Here is a 12,909-nt window from a genome sequence, read left to right as displayed (position 1 = left end):
TGCTTCTCCCTGTGCTCTTGGTGATGTCCTGGGAGGTCCCGAGAGTATTAGGCAAGGTCATGTGGTGAGGTTGCGTGACAAGCCAGCCCAGAACTCAGTGACACAGTCTAAGAAACCTCGACCCTGGTGTCGTGCAGCTGCAAGTTGACATAGGCTGGGCTTAGCTTGGAGGTTCTGCTTCTAGAACAGGTGGACCAGGTCACCTGAAGGTGTCGGTTCTGCCTTAGCTCGTGTCAAACGTGTCAATCACCCACAGCAAGTCACCCGGCCACGCCTGACACCGATGGACAGGAACCCTTTCCGAGGTGGGGGAGATGCCCAGATAGCAAAAGGACTTCACGTGACAGGTCATTGGCCTTGCTGTTCTCATGCCCCACAGAGACAAATCTGATGGGTTGACATGTTTCTCCCACAATTGTCCTTACCTTGGCACCCTCACTCCCTAGCTGTGAGCTCAGCCTTCATTTTTGGGGGGCAGAGGGGGAACTGGGGTTTGAACTCAGAGCTTACACCTTGAGCCACTCCACCAGCCCTTTTGTGTGATGGGTTTTTTTTCAAGATAGGGGCTCGTGAGCTATTTGCCTGGGTGGCTTCAAACCTCAATCCCCCTGATCTCTGCCTCCTGAGTAGCTGGGATTACAGTGTGAGCCACCAGAGCCCGGCTAGCCTTCTCTTTTTAAGTGACAAGATAGAGCTGGTGACTTTATGGCTTCTGCTATATCTTGCTTTTAGAATGTATTTCTCTTCAGCTAATTAAAACTTCATAGGCAACAAATAAAATTTAAGATGGGGCCCAGATGGATAATTGAAGAGCAGCGCTGAGCAGCCCCTGTGATCTGAGAGGCAGTTCCACCTCCATATCTGTGATCTGACTATTCAAAGGGCGAGGCCACAGTTTAACCACAGCCCGAGCTCATGGCTGGCTTCCCAAGAGGGAAAGTGGGGCGCCATGTCAGCGATCTGGTTACTAACACAGAGCACTGTGCCAGCTTCCCACCCTTCCCAGCCACCATAATTGCGCCACAGTCTCCAACATCAAGGATGTATGTCTCACACACAGTCTGCATTTGTGATCTGGCCCGTGGCGAAATCTGACACTCCTGTCTCCTTGCTTCTTGGAGGAAGAGCCGGGGGCCAAACCATGTGGGGTTTCCTCGGAGATCCCCAACTGCCTCAAGGATATTCTGACTAATTGAGGTTCCAAGAAAAAAAAAAATCACCAATCTAGTTTCACTTTTCAATTTCAGATCCAAGTGCCTTATTCTCCGCCTTTTAAAAATGGGTGACATTTCCAAAAAGTGACAAAGGCACACATCCTTTTTTTGTGATGGGTTTTTTGAGATAGTCTCTCAACAACTATTTGCCCAGGGCTGGCTTTGAACCTCAATCCTCCCGATCTCTGCTTCCTGAGTAGCTGGGATTACAAGTGTGAGCCACTGGTGCCCTGCAGGTCCTCTGATTCTTGAGCCTCCATTGGTCACCTCTTTTTTTAATTTGCTTGATATCCCATATATTCCACTCCTTAGTAACTATCAGTAGACTTTATTTCATTCCTCTTCTTGCTTTGGAGTTCCAATTTCTTGCCCGTTTGTAGGGAATTTCCATTTACCTCATGTTTTTCTTTGGAAGTGGGGGTTTTCCCCAGTGCATTGGTTATTTTACCCAATTTTCAAGACAATATGCCCCCGTTCTTCTATCTAGAAAACTTCTTTCCCTTTCTCTTTTTGGCAGTACTGAGATTTGAACTCAGGGCCTCATGCTTGCTAGGCAGGTGCCCTACCACTTGAGCCATGGAGGGCTGACTTTGGCTAGGTACAATGGAGACACAGTTGTCAACAGAACACAGTCACTGTCCTTAAGGACCTTATAACTGATGAAAACAAAGGGAAGGCCACCAGGTGACCTTACACAGCACAGGCATGTCATGGAGTCAGGTGTCACGCAGGAGGAGACACCATCCAACCTCAGAGAGCTCACGAGAGATGAGAACTGGTGTGGCGGGGACGCAGGTCAGAGGGTGACATGCCACTCTCAGGGACCAGCAAAACCCTACAGTGGAAGAAAGCCAGGTGCAGATGACAGCCACCACGTAGCTCAGGGTGGCCCAGGTTGGATCGGACACGGGGTGAATAAGCCAGGACCCGATGTCAAGGGCAGAGGACAAAAACACACGGAAGACTGTAGGACTTTTACCCCATGGAGTTACTGAAGGGTCGTCAGAAGGTCACTTTGACTTTTAGGACCTTATTTCACAATAAATGGCTGTACCCAAGAAGTTCCCGGTCCTTGTAGACAGCACCGTGAAAAGTCTAAAACTCATTCACTTTTCTCAACCCAAATGAAGTCTCTTTTCCCCATTTGGACTTGAAACTGGGGGTGTTTGACTTTTTTCCTCCCCTTCCAGAGACCCCATCAGAAATGGTGTCCTCTCTGCCTAAAGATACTCGGTCAGAATTTCTTGTCCAGGGTCACAGGACAGACGAATAAGGCAGTGACTTCTGATAGTATGGCTGAGGGCCCAGTGGAAGCCATCAAAGGAAAGTGACAGCATAAAAGACATTCTTTAAATGAGAAAAGGCAGGTACTGTTAGCCATGAGAGGCCTCAGTCAGAATTGTGTGTTGAGTGACTTTAGCTCCAGCCGCGCAGAGACAGATACTGTGAGCCTAATTAGGGAGGCAGAATTGTCTATCATATCACGATCAGGCCTATAAAATTGTATCTTGTATCACTTTGCATTTTATTTTTTTGGTGGCACTGGGATTTGAACTCAGGGCCTCATGCTTGCTAGGCAGGCGCTCTACCACTTGAGCCACTCCACCAGCTCTGTTTTTGTGTGTGTGCTGAGTATATCCAAGATAGGGTCTCAAGTTATTTGCCAGGGCTGGCCTTGAGCTGTGAACCTCCTGATTTCCGCCTCCTGAGTAGCTGGGATTATAGACGTAAGCCACCAGTGCCTGGCTGTTACTTTGCATTTTCAATAAAGAAATTTAGCATTTCTTCCTTGATCTCATAAAATCTCTGAGGCACATAAGGTAAATATTCTTAATATTATTACTGCTAGTGTCATCTTATTACTATTCTTTTTGTTTTGGCAGTACTGGGGTTTGAACTCAGGGCCTCAGGCTTGCTAAACAAGTGTTCTACCACTTGGGCCACACCCACTTTTTTTTCTTTTTGCTTTAGTTATGTTTCAGGTAGGGCCTCATATTTTACCCTGGCTTCCCTTAGACTGCAGTCCTCCTAACTCTACCTCCCACATAGCCGGGATTACAGGTGTATGCCACTGTGCCTGGCTTGTTCTTTGATATGGGCTCTTGCTAACTTTTTTTGCCCAGGCTGGCCTCCAACTACAATTCTCCTATGTCCACTCCCAAGTCTTATTACTCCTCTTGTCGTTCTTTTCATTATTACAATCACAGATTAAATTGAAGAAGATACAAATTCTAAGCTAGCAAGTGACCTGCCTAAGAACGCCCAGCTACTTAGTGGTAGAACCAGTCAATTAATTCCTGAACACGGGACATTAGCATCACCTGCTCAGACACTGGCCCCATCCGTGTTTATTTGCACAGGGAGGCAGAGGACTCAGTTAACTCCCTCTCTTTTTCTGGAACTGTTGTCACTGTCACCTAAGGAGTTATGAACGATCTGTCTGTGGAATCAGAGCAGTCGGTTGTCACCTGCACAAGACTTGAGTGGCTTTGGCCTGGGAACCAAAGTAGATGAAGTATAAGACAATGTGCATTTTTTTTTAGAAGAAAAAGGATTTCTATCCACGTGACAGCTGTAGGATATACGTATATACCACCTCATGGCTACTTTTACAAGAGAAAAGCAAGGAAGGGGGCCTTAGGAGTGCCACGAGTCACGTGTCCACATGGCTGGGTCTGGACATGACGTGGGATTTTTCTACTAAGAAGTGACTCGCACACAGGCATGTGCACACGGTGACCCCATCTTCTGTGCTGAGCCCACCCCGGTCAGCGCTGTCATACCTTAGCTTACCCCACAATTCACATCAAAGGAGCCACACGGGCCACCAGTGTGTCACCTCAGGAGTCAAAGGGGGCTTTTACTCCTGGTGGCTGCTGGCTGTGACAACTGGAGTATTTTCCTTTCCTGTCTTGCCTGGTTCCCACTTTTCAGTTCTTCCTCAGACACTGCGGACTCCTCCACTTGTCCCAGGTGTAGAACCAGGGGACCTGTTGGGCCCCTCAGCCTGTGTCCCACAGGACTGAGCTCATTATGGAGTCTCCACAGTTTACTCTTGAGCCCAAAACTGGGTGTCTACCAGCTGTGCCACCCCCCAAAAAAACCTCACAGCTTCCCCAGTGTTCAGCATCCCAGGACGAGATATGTCCAGACATAGTGAAACCACCACTTTTTCAACAAAAAACAAAATAAGATCCTGGAGGAGTGGCTCAAGTGGTAGAGCACCTGCCTAGCAAGTGTGAGGCCCTGAGTTCAAATCCCAGTACTGCCAAAAAATAAATAAATGAAACTCTATCCATCTATTGCCGATATAAACAATACCACACACACTGGGCCACAAAACAACCCACATTTATCCCCCTTCGCTTCTGGGGGTCGGAAGTCCACAGAAAGCTTCACTGGGCTCAAATTCCTTGTCCTTTCTGGAGGCTCCAAGGGGGAGAATCTGTTTCCTGCTGAATGCCTGTGTCCGGTGGCTCACGCCTCCTTCTTCCATCTTGGTTAGCATCTGTGTTGGTCAGCTTTTCGTTACTGTGACAAAATACCTCAAGAAATCAACTTAAGAACGAAAAGGTTTGCCCTGGCTCATGGTTTCAGGAGGTTCGGTCCATGGTTGCTGGGTAGACCCACTGTTTTGGGCCTGAGATGAGGCCAAAGATGGCAGATAGGGGACAATGGATCAAAGCTGCTCACTTCATAGTGCTGGGGAAGCAGAGAGAAGGAGGGGGAAGAGGCCAAGGTCCCAATGTCCCCTTCAAAAGCAGGATCTCAGTGACCCACTTCCTTCCACTAGGCCTCAACAGCACCAGCTGGGGACCAAACCTTCAACACGTTCCTTCTGAAAACAACTCCAAGTCCTCAGTAGAGCAATGTCCCTCTGTCACACTGCCACCTCCTCTTGATTCAAGTCCCCTCTGTTTCCTGGGGACCTGTGACTACATCTCCATTTTGGGGTCATTTGCTATCACACACTACACACCCATAAAGGCTCTTTTACTATTGAGGTCACGTGTTCACAAGAACCTGGGGAAGGATGTGGGTGCCTTTGGGACCATAGCTCACCTGCCATAAAACCCACTTCTAGGAAGCAGAAGTATTTACAGTCCTCGAGTTTCTCGCACATTCTGCACTCCAGTGGGACAGAAGGGCTGAGACACTACAGAATTGTCATTTTGGTCCAAGGCTCCCATCAGAGTAGCAGCTGAAATTGGCAGCTCAGAGCCACTAATGGTCTTGTCCTCTGACCCGCGCTCCACAGCCAAACCTATAATTTTACCCAAAGGCCTGCACTTGAGCCCAGCGCTCGGCGCTGCTTTAAAGGAGGAGCCATCTCTGACTCTGACAGTGTTCGCGTACCCGCCGGGAAAGCAGCCCCCACCAGCCAGGACCCCACCACACCACCTGGTGGCCTGTGCTCCTGCGATCCCTGAGCCTCGACTCTTCCTTCACACATCCACACAGGCCCACCTCCGTTCTGTCTCTTCCCAGATGTCACCTCATTGAGACTTTCTTGATGTCTTGTTTAAAATTGCAATTACCCCCAAGTGCATCCTGTCCTGCTTCCTGCTTCATTTTGCGTGTTCCTGGGTGTGTTTTCTGTCACCTCCTCCTCCAACTATACTATGAGCTCCATGAGTAAAGGGGATTTTCTCTGTGTCATTCCCCCATGTGCCCCAAGTGCACTCAGTGCGTTTCAGGGTGTCTCTGGACCGATTACTTGTGATGCCTGAGTGAAAAGGTCCTGGGGCCAATCCCTCGTGGACACCAAGAACTGTCCGTAGTCCCCCTGTTCCTAGGCTCTGGCTGCACCTGGTGTTGGTGAGAGTGTCGTGGCTGTGTTTCCTCCAGGCTGTGGGAGGTGGCGTCTTCACCTGCGCCCTCACCGATGGGGTTGACTTGGGTTCAGAGCTGCGCATTGTGGGAAATTTGAATCTCCAGGCACCGCTGTGACCCTGGGCTGGGAGCCCCACACTTGGGAAGGCCGGTGGCCAGCAAGAGTAAAGGTGGGAACAACAGATTCACCCCCACTTCCTCAGGAACCAGGCAGGCTGCAAGGCCACTACAATGTCCCCTCCAACAGAATGTATTGTTGGTCCTTTTGAGGAGAAGCAGAAGGAGCCCAGAGGGCATGGGCTGGGTCCCCTGAGGACGTGGACACTGGGCTGGGTCCCCTGAGGACGTGGACACTAGGGTGGGTCCCCTGCAAATGTGGACACTGGGCTGGGTGCCCTGTCTGGTGTCCCTGGCAGGTGGAGGTGCCTCCTTGCTTTCCCACGGCTGGCACTGTGTCCTCCAGAAAGCAAAACTTTTCAATGTCAGTTGCACACTCTGAGTCCCGCCTGCTCAGGTCTTGCAGCCAGTGGAAATTTTCTCCCGGACTCCAGCAGTAAATAGGTGCTTAATCTTAGTTTGGGGGAATCGTGGTTTTCGCCGTTTTCTGGGCCACTGCTGCATTCCATGGGATGATCACAGAGCCAGGCTTCCAGCTGCAGCCCTAACCTTTGTGCTTACCTGAACCATCCTCCTTGCAGTGCTGAAGAACGGGACATGGTCCCTCTCTCCCTGTCCTTGTGTCTCCCCACACCAGATGAGAGACAGACAGACAGGCATGCGCCAGTCCTAATGGACGCCCCCACAGATGGCACCCGTTGGTTTTGTTTGCTGTTTAGATTCTGTAAATTTTCTCTGAACCCTCCTTTCCCCATCCATCTGGCCACAGGCTCCAGATGTGACAGTGTCTTCATTCTTTGCAGGGAGGGTCTCACAATACCTTGTATTTCAGGCTCACGTTTAAGTCTACAGATGGGGAAAAATGTTGGGGTCAGAAAGCCTTCTGGAAGTCTCTCTGGATAGGCTGGGTTACCTGCACATCTGGACAACACCACTGGTGAAGTTGATGGCAGGCCACACCATTTGGGGAGAGGAACGCCTTGTTTGTAGCAAGGAGCCAAGGATGGATGGCAGGCTCTAGAAGGGCTTTACCTGGACCAAGTGACCTTGCCTGGTGCTCAGGGAGCATTTTAAAAATGTCCATCTTTAGGCTGCACCAGAATGCTCCAGCAAGATTGTTCTACCATCTCATTGTGACTGTCAGGTCCTGTCCCCATACCCCAGACAGCAGGGTTAGGACTGGGGTGAGTCACAGCTAGTCCTGATGCCAGGCTGGGAAGTTCTGCACTGTGGTTCTTCCAGGTATTTCTCTCTCTCTCTCTCTCCTTTCCCTCTCTTTTTCTTCCCCTCCCTCCCTCCCTCTCTCTCTCCTCTCTGTCTATATCTCTCTCTCCCTCCCCCTCTCTTCCCTCTTGCTCTCCTCTCTCCTTTCTCTTTGTCTCTCTCCTCTCTCTGTCTTTCCTCCCTCTCTCCCCCTCTGTGTCTCCTCTCTTTCCCTTCTCTCTTCTCTCTCCTCTCCTCTCCCTTTGTACACAGGCAGAGAGAAGAACAAGGATAAATCCCGAGCTCATTTGGCCCATGCTTCCCTCCAGAGGCAAAAAAAACTGTGTCATCAAATTAATTCCACACTGTGAAAGTCAAAATCAGTTGGATTCACATAAAATCTGCTTGGGGAAAATTTTGTCCCCCAGCTGTGCAGGTCCCTGTAGGACTCAGGGACAAAGGACGATGGCAGAGGCCTTGCAGGACAGCCGGCAGCTCTGTCCTCACAGCAGCCTGGCTTTTCATCTTGTCAAGAATTCAGGATTTCACTGGAGACACGGCCCCCTGAGGCTCCCTCCCAGTGGGAAGTGGGGTTCAATTCTGCTTTTCCACTGTGAAATGGCAGAGTCTGCACATGGCGGGGGGTCTTCCCACAGAGGTGTTCTTTGTGGCCTTCTCATGGTTTCCAGGGGACACTGAGTGGGAGGGAAGGCAGGTAGGTTGCACTCTGAAACATGGAGGGTCACATGTACTCATCTAACAGAATTCCCCACAGCCCTTGGTAAATCCAGGTTGCAGGGACCTACTACTGGAGTCTAGTACCCAGATCTAGTGACCCAGATTGCTAGAAATTGTATTTCTAAAAACTTTCCAGGTGCTTCTGGCCCATGAAATGCTCTCTGAGAACCATTGTGCTAAGAAAATCAGGATGAACTGCAAGGCTTGGCATAGTGGTTCATGACTGTAATCCCAGCTAAGCAGGAGGCAGAGGTAGGAGGATCTCAGTCCCAGGGGGCAAAGTTAGAAGAGAGCCTATCTAAAAAATAAACTAAAAGCGAAAGGACTTGGGAGTATGACTTCGGTGATAGAGTGCTTGCCTAGCAAGAGTGAGGCCCTGAGTTGGATCCCCATATGATAAAAAGGGGGAGAGCAGTGTTCCTACCTGAGACAGCCTTGCTTCCTGCCCTGGAGATCTGCACTTGACAAACAGTGGCAGAGCACAGCCCGCAGCACGAATGCAACTTGAGTTTTTGAAGATCTCCTGGTTTTTGGGCACAAATCGCTCACAAACCACCAGGACAGTCAGGCCATATGAATCAAACCACCAGCACTGTCATTGGGCCAGGCTCATACTTGAATAATCACTTTTCATTCGTGAATAAAGAAACAAAAGAGCAACAATAACACAGAATTAGTTAAAACTTGGTACAGGCTAAGGAAAAGGGGAGCAGAGTTGGAAGGTGTCTCAGAAAACTGTCAGGTAAAAATTGGTGAAGATACCTGTTAGACATCCAAATATTATACTCTAAAAGATGGAACAATGTCAGGTGCTGGTGGCTCACACCTATAATCCCAGCTACTCAGGAGGCAGAGATCAGGAGGATCACGGTTCAAAGCCAGCCTGGGAAAATAGTTCACAAGACCCTATATTAAAAAAAAAAGTCACAGAAAAGGGTTGGTGGAGTGGCTCAAGGTGTAGGCCTTGAATTCAAATCCTAGTACTGCAAAAACATATGGTCTGAGACATTTTGGATCCATTGGATACAAGACAAGGCATAACACTCTGGGGTGAATGATGAATGGATTAAAAGAACAAAAGTGTGCAAGGCACGAAAATGAAAGCCCAGGATTAAAATCTTCAATGGAGACACTAAGAAGGGGAATTAGCAGTGCAGAAAAAATAAAAGTGATGTTGAATCCAAAACAAAGTGGGGAAAATTATTAGAGCGGAGATGAAAATTACCAGATCAAAGAATAAACATCTAATTAAGAAGAGTTTGTTTTCCAGAGTGTGTTAGCTAGCTTTTCATCTCTGAGGCCACATAAGGCTCACAAGTGAGGAGGAAAGGTAAATTTAGGGGTCACACTTTCAGAGGTTTAGTTCCAGGTGGGCTAGATCCATTGCTGTGTGTCTGTGATGGCAGCAGGAACATGTGACAGAGAAAAGTCACTCACGTCATGATGACCAGGAAGTAGATCCAGCAGAGACAGGAAGGAGTCAGGGCGCCCCCAGCACCCCACTTCCTCCAACCGGGCCCCGCCTTCCACAGTTCGAATCCATGGGTGGATTAACCATTGATTAATCCATGGTGGATTAACCAGAGCCTCATGGTCTAACCAGCTCTGGAAATCCACCACAGACACACCCAAAAGTATGTTGAGCAGTCTCAGTCCAACCAAGCTAAAAATCAAGAGGAACCATCCCACAGAGGAAAGAACTGTCTAGAACAAGAGGAAGACAGTCATCAAAATGGTCTCTAGAAGGTTCCAGGAGGCAGAAAATGACCAAAGTCCCGTAGACACACTAAATATACCACAATGAGCCTGCTTTATGCTGTTAATTTATGCTTACAAAATTAACATGTGCCTGACCATAGCACAGAAGACATTTTTTTAATCTCAAGGGTAAAGAAGTGTTCCTAGTAGTGCTGAAGAACCGAGAGATTCTCAAAGGGAAAACTCCATCCTCTCAGCCCCTCCCCCATGGCAAGTAGCAGAAGGAGGTGGGGACGTGTGACTCTGTTTCAAAGGGGACATTTGTGCAGTGCCTCACTTTGTGCCCAGCTAAGTTGTATGTCAAGGGAGAAGGAGAAAAATAAAAACTGTTATTAAAATGATAAGAACCCTGAAAATGTAATATTCACAAATGCTGAATTCTGACTATTTTTCACAGTCCTCTGGCAGACAATGAAATGTTCAGAGAGAGGACCGTCATAGAAAAATGGAAGTGAGCCTCGCCATCCATTGCAGATGACGAGGTGGCAGCAGGGTTATAAATTTTGTGACAGCATTCCATCCAGAAGCTCAGCCCTGCTCTAGAGCAGGACCTGGAGAGGGCAGTGAGCCAGCCAGAGCCTCAGCTGGACTCACAGAGACTGCCAAGCCGCTCAGGGATGGCGAAGGGAACAGAACTTTTCCTGTCACACACAGTGGAGAAGGTGCGCTGTAGTCTTCCGGAATTTGATCATTGAAGAAGCGGTGGCCTCAGTGATGCACGGGACACATGGGCAGCCGTTGCCCAGACTGATCAAATCTAAAATGTCCACAGACCCTTTGTACAGAAACACAGGAAGGCACAAGGACCAACGAGACTGGAAAAAAATAACAAAATAAGCAAGCATGTTAATGATAAGATAGGAAAATGGGACTAGTGTCCACCGCGGGACAGCAAAGACTCAAATTAGATCAAAAAAGAAAAACTCTATTCTTGTAAGAGATGAAATATTAAATATAGTTTTTTTTAGTCTTGTTGTGTACTGGGGGTGCATTGTGACATATATAAAGTTCTTACAGTATATCATAGTTGAATTCACCCCCCCCCCACCATTCTCCTTTAGCACACCTCCCCCCATTCCTGGAACAGTTTCAGCAGGTCACATTTTCTCATTTTCATACATGAGTACATAATATTCCACCATATTCACCTCCTGCACTCTTTCCTTATATCCTCCCCTTCGCTGGTGCCAGCTCCCAGACAGGCCCTGATTTACCTTCGTGTCCTCCATTTTTGAAAAAAAAATTGTTTGTATAAAATAGTAAACAGGGAGTGTCCTTGTGACATTTCCATGTATATATGTATTATAACCCGAACTGGTTCTTCTCCTCCATTTCTCTCCTTTCTGCCTTAGTCCCCTTCTCATGGTTATTTCAGCAGGTTTAAAAATTCTATATTCATTCTTGTATAGAGAGTACATCACCCATATTCACCTTCTTAACTTCCTTCTTTTACCTTCCTTCTCGTATGTGACCTCCCCTTAGTGTGACCTGCTTTTCATAATATTACTGTACTTGTTTTAGATCTAAAGTCCACATATGAGGGAGAGCATATAATTTTTGGCCTTCTGAGCCTGGCTAACCTCACTCAGAATGATGTTCTCCAATTCCATCCATTTACCAGCGAATGATAACATTTCGTTCTTCTTCATGGCTGCATAAAATTCCATTGTGTATAAATACCACATTTTCTTGATCCATTCGTCAGTGGTGGGGCATCTTGGCTGTTTCCATAACTTGGTTATTGTGAATAGTGCCGCAATAAACATGGGTGTGCAGGTGCCTCTGGAGTAACCTGTGTCACAGTCTTTTGGGTAGATCCCCAGGAGTGGGATTGCTGGATCATACGGCAGATCTGTGTTTAGATTTTTAACCACAGAGGTTGCACCAGCTTGCATTCCCACAGAAGGGTATGACGGTTCCTTTTTTCCGCATCATTGCCAGCATTTGTTGTTGTAAAGCAAAAAGTTTAAAAAGCAAAAGAGAACCAAACATTTATCAGAATTCCCACAGAAAGAAAATACATAGTTAGACGGATATAAAAGTGGATTCTTAGGACACGCTTGCTCTTTTCTAGTGACTGTGTGTGTGTGGATAGACACACCCACATGTCCTGTCATGGAGACCACTTCCCTTTTCATCATGATGTCCTCTAAATGTTCTTCCTGGAGTTACCCATCCTCCACACTCTCCCCCTGTGGTCTTGTCCTTTCTGTTACTTTTACTGTCGTCTATATACCAAAGGCTTCCAAATCTGTGTCACTGACCTGTATCTACACATCCTTCTGCATCCTGGTGGCTCCAGTGTGCTCCCTGAGGACACTCCAATGAACACATCCAAAATTTAATGTGTCACCTTTCTTTCTAAGCCTGTTCTTTCTGTTCTCATCAGCTCAACACGTCACCCAGGTGGCACTTGGGGACCCCATTTTCCTTCATATGTCACACATGAGCAACTGTCAAGTCACATCAGCCTCTCTCCCACATGGCTCTTGGATTCTCTGACAGCCCACTGTGTCCTTTCCATCTGGAAAGACCCCATCCCTTCAAGGTTCTGCCTCCTCTCTGGTCGTCTTGCCCCTTGGATCAGCAAAGAGTAATTATTCTGAAGATCAATCAAGTAATTTCCATTGGAAATGTGGTTCCCCATATTACCCAAAATGGAAGTTTTTAAACCAAGGTGCTGTTCTGCTATGTCCTACAGCACACATGAACCTTGATGCTTGTGCCTGATGAACTAAGCAGGTTACAAAATCTCAGATGCTGTGTGATTCTACATATTGGAAGTTCCTAGACCAGCCAAGTTCATAGAAACATAGAGGAAGCAAGGGGTTGACAGGGCGACAGTGACAGAGGATTGGGAAGTTAGTGTTTAATGGCTACAAAGGTTCAGTTTTGCAAAATGAAAAGGTTCTGGAGATGGGTGGCAGTGATGGTTACACAACAGTATGAGTGCTCTCCATGCCACAGAAATGTACACTTAAAAATGAATGAAGTCATACATTTTATATGACATATATTTCACCACAATAAAAAATTTAAAAACTCA

General features: G+C 47.6%; 1 protein-coding gene and 1 non-coding gene across 2 annotated transcripts in view; one reads left to right on the top strand and one right to left on the bottom strand.

Moving 5' to 3' along the window:
• The window catches only part of Caln1 (calneuron 1), a 306,904-nt gene that overhangs the window by 271,065 nt on the left and 22,930 nt on the right, over positions 1 to 12,909 (top strand). The window lies entirely within an intron of this gene.
• On the bottom strand, positions 2,749 to 2,821 carry Trnaa-agc (transfer RNA alanine (anticodon AGC)). Its single transcript has one exon. It is a non-coding gene; the product is annotated as a tRNA-Ala (tRNA).

Source organism: Castor canadensis, chromosome 6, assembly GCF_047511655.1.
Source record: "Castor canadensis chromosome 6, mCasCan1.hap1v2, whole genome shotgun sequence".
NCBI lineage: Eukaryota > Metazoa > Chordata > Mammalia > Rodentia > Castoridae > Castor > Castor canadensis.
This window is presented reverse-complemented; position numbering and strand designations above follow the sequence as displayed.